Source organism: Papio anubis, chromosome 6, assembly GCF_008728515.1.
Source record: "Papio anubis isolate 15944 chromosome 6, Panubis1.0, whole genome shotgun sequence".
Lineage (NCBI taxonomy): Eukaryota > Metazoa > Chordata > Mammalia > Primates > Cercopithecidae > Papio > Papio anubis.
This window is the reverse complement of record NC_044981.1, coordinates 126,536,245-126,539,505: the sequence shown is the minus strand read 5'-3', so window position 1 is coordinate 126,539,505 and position 3,261 is coordinate 126,536,245.

Below are 3,261 nucleotides of genomic sequence, written 5' to 3'. Positions count from 1 at the left end.
TCAACAGAGGCTGTCCTCTGACAACCCTCTCTGAAAACTGCCCTCAGCTCAAGAAGGTTGCTTTGTTCAAGGTCAAGCCCCCCAATGCTTAGTCAATGAGAAAGTGTAGAGACTCAGCACTCCCAGAGCGATGGGGGACAACTCTAGAGCCCCCGGGTTTCTGCTGAGGCCCTGCTGAGATTGCACCACAGCCCAGCTGCCCCATCACTTGAGTATTATCCTGAGGACATGCCCAGAGAGATGTCCCACACGTTCATTTCTACTCAGAGCCTGCTTGCCAGAGAAACCAGATCAACAGCCCTTTTCTGATATAAAATTTCACACTTCTTGATATAAAATTTCACTCTTCTTGACCTGGTTGGGATTTTGTGCGGGTTTTTTGTTTTGTTTTGTTTTTTGTTTTTGTTTTGAGGGGAAGAGGATCAATTTAAAATAAATCCATCGTATACTTAGCCTCTCCAATCTGAGAAGACAGTGTGCTTTCTATCTGGCAAAACCTGTTTAAAATGCTCTTTCCCGATTGCTGCCATCTAAATTATCCTCTGTGTAAATGGCTGTTTCTCCGCATACCTAATTCCAATGATGGAATGCTTCTGTTCCCCCAAAATTCACACACTGAAATCCTACTCCCAAGGTGATCGTATTTAGGAGGTGAGGCCTTTGGGAGATGATTAGATCAAGAGAGCGAAGTCCTCGTGATTGCATTAGTGCCCTTGTGAAAAACCCCAGAGAGCTCTCTCACCCCTTCAGCCATGTGAAGACACAGCAAGAAGATGGCTGGGCCTTCTGTGAACCAGGAAGCAGGCCCACCCCAGACACCAAATCTGCCAGCACCTTGATCTTGGGCTTCCCAGCCTCCAGAACTGTGAGAAATAAATTTTCATTGTTTATAAGCCTCTCTGTTTAGGGTATTTTGTTATAGGAATCTTAACGGACTGTTGGAAATTTTTATTTAGATTTCATAATTAAAACACAAATACATATTCATTGTAAAAGTGTGACCTTTTGATCCTCCCTCCCCAGGGGGCCCCTGCCACTGTTTCCAATCTGGGTCCTCTTCAGATTTTGATACACACTCCTGGGTAGTCACGTCTCCCCTCCCTGCCTTGAAAACCACTATCATCTGCATATCAACCAGTCAAGATTTTGAACATTACCTTCTTGCAGTCTATATTATAAAACCCTTTTTAAAAATGTCTCCAAATATAAAATACTATTAGAATGCTTGGTGAAATGTCCTTGCTTAAACACCTTAGTTTGAGAGCACCAACACACACCCAGTTTGGAGGGCAATGCAACCTACTCAAAGGCATTTGAGGAAGTGGGAGAAGGGACTCTTCGAGGGCGAGAGAGAGAAGTCAGGAAAAGAAGCTATTAACATAACTTGCGAGAGAAAGCATCAGCATTTACAGTAATTTCATCAAATTTAAAAGTAATCAAATCTGGATTTTATAACATTTAGGCATCAGGTCATTTATGTATAGGCTCATGAGGAAGGCCTAAACTGAATCCCCAATCCTCAAGCATTCTAAAGTGAACACAGCAGTTACCGGGAGCCCAAAATAAGGCCCCTGAGGCTTCCCAGGATTTTAGGGCATATGGTCATGTCCCCCAGGATACCAGGAGTTATACTTTGAAACACAGGGGAGCACAAAGTCAGCTCAATTCTAATGCATCACTGGTGTTGAAATGTGCTTTGGGAACGCAGGAAATCTATTCTAACGTAGAACAAAAAAGCCCACCAAAAAACCAACTTGGGGTTTGTCAAGAAATAATATACTTCACTTGGCAGAGGATAGTATCTTCCTGCTGGTTATTGAGGGATTGTTGATTACACATTTTTGAACAAGGAAACTAGAAAATTGAAAATGCAAGCCTACCTACTTGGAAAATAAAGTTATTTCAAGAGAAAAAAAAAATCTTATTACAAGGATAATGAGAAAAGTCAGGGTGGGGAAAACGTTTAAGAGAGTCAGGAACAACAGCAAGAACAAAAACTGTTGGTAGCTAGTTAGAAATATCAAAAACAATCACAGGTTGGCTGCAGTGGCTCATGCCAGTAATCCCAGCACTTTGGGAGGCTGAGGCGGGTGGATCACTTAAACCCAGGAATTTGCGACTAGCCTGGGCAATATGGTGTAACACTGTCTCTACAAAAAATACAAAACTTAGCCAGGCATGATGGTATGTGCCTGTAGTCCAGCTACTTGGGAGGCTGAGGTGCGAGGATCACTGAAGCCCAGGAATTGGAGGCTGCAGTTGAGTCATGACTGCACCACTGCACTCCAGCCTGGGTAACAGAGCAAGACCCTGTCTCCAAAAAAAAGAAAAAAGAAAAAAAATCACAGAAGGAATAACGAACAGGCAGGCATTGAAACTACACTATGACAGGTGCAGGGACTCACGCTTATAATCCCAGCATTTTGGGAGGCCAAGGCAGGAGGATCACTTGGGGCCAGGAGTTTGAGACTAGCCTAGCCAACATGAGACCCTGTCTCTACAAATTAACCAGGATGGTAGTACACACCTATATTCCAGCTACTTCGGAGGCTGAGGGAAGAATACCACTTGAACCCAGGAATTTAAGCTTGCAGTGAGCCATGACTGCACCACTCACTCCAGCCTGAGCAACAGAGTGAGACCTTATTGCTTAAAAAAAAAAAAAAAAAAAAAAAAAACTACACTATTATACTTGTGGTGTCATTACAAATGCTTTTGGCTGCAAGTAACAGAAAACCCACAGGGCATATTTTTCTAATATATCTTTCTGACAAGAAGTCTGCAAACAGGACTTGTTGATGTTGGTTCAACAGCTCAGCAATGTCATCTCTGTGATTCTAACCCTTTTCTTCATGGTCATAACTGCCCCACAGCCACTCCTAACTGGAATATGGCCAGGAGAAAGGGTTGAGAATGGAGGTGGGGCCAGGCAAGCAACTCTCTGCCACAACAAGAAAACTGTAGGAAACCTGGGCTTTGTTGAAAGTGAAGAGCTTGGCAAAATGGGTGGGGCTGAGTCCATCGCAATGGTGACCTGAGCTCCTTGGCTGCTGCACACAGTCTGAAGGGTCCAGGGAAACATGTAAATTTCCGTATCACATTAGTATGTGGGTGAAGAGGGACAAAATATCTGTTGCAAACTTATGTTTCATTTCTATTATCCAAGAAACTACCTATGAAATTCCTCACAAAAAACAAACAAACAAAAAGGTCAGACTATGTGGTGAGAAAACATGAATTTGAATTGCTACAAAACACAAG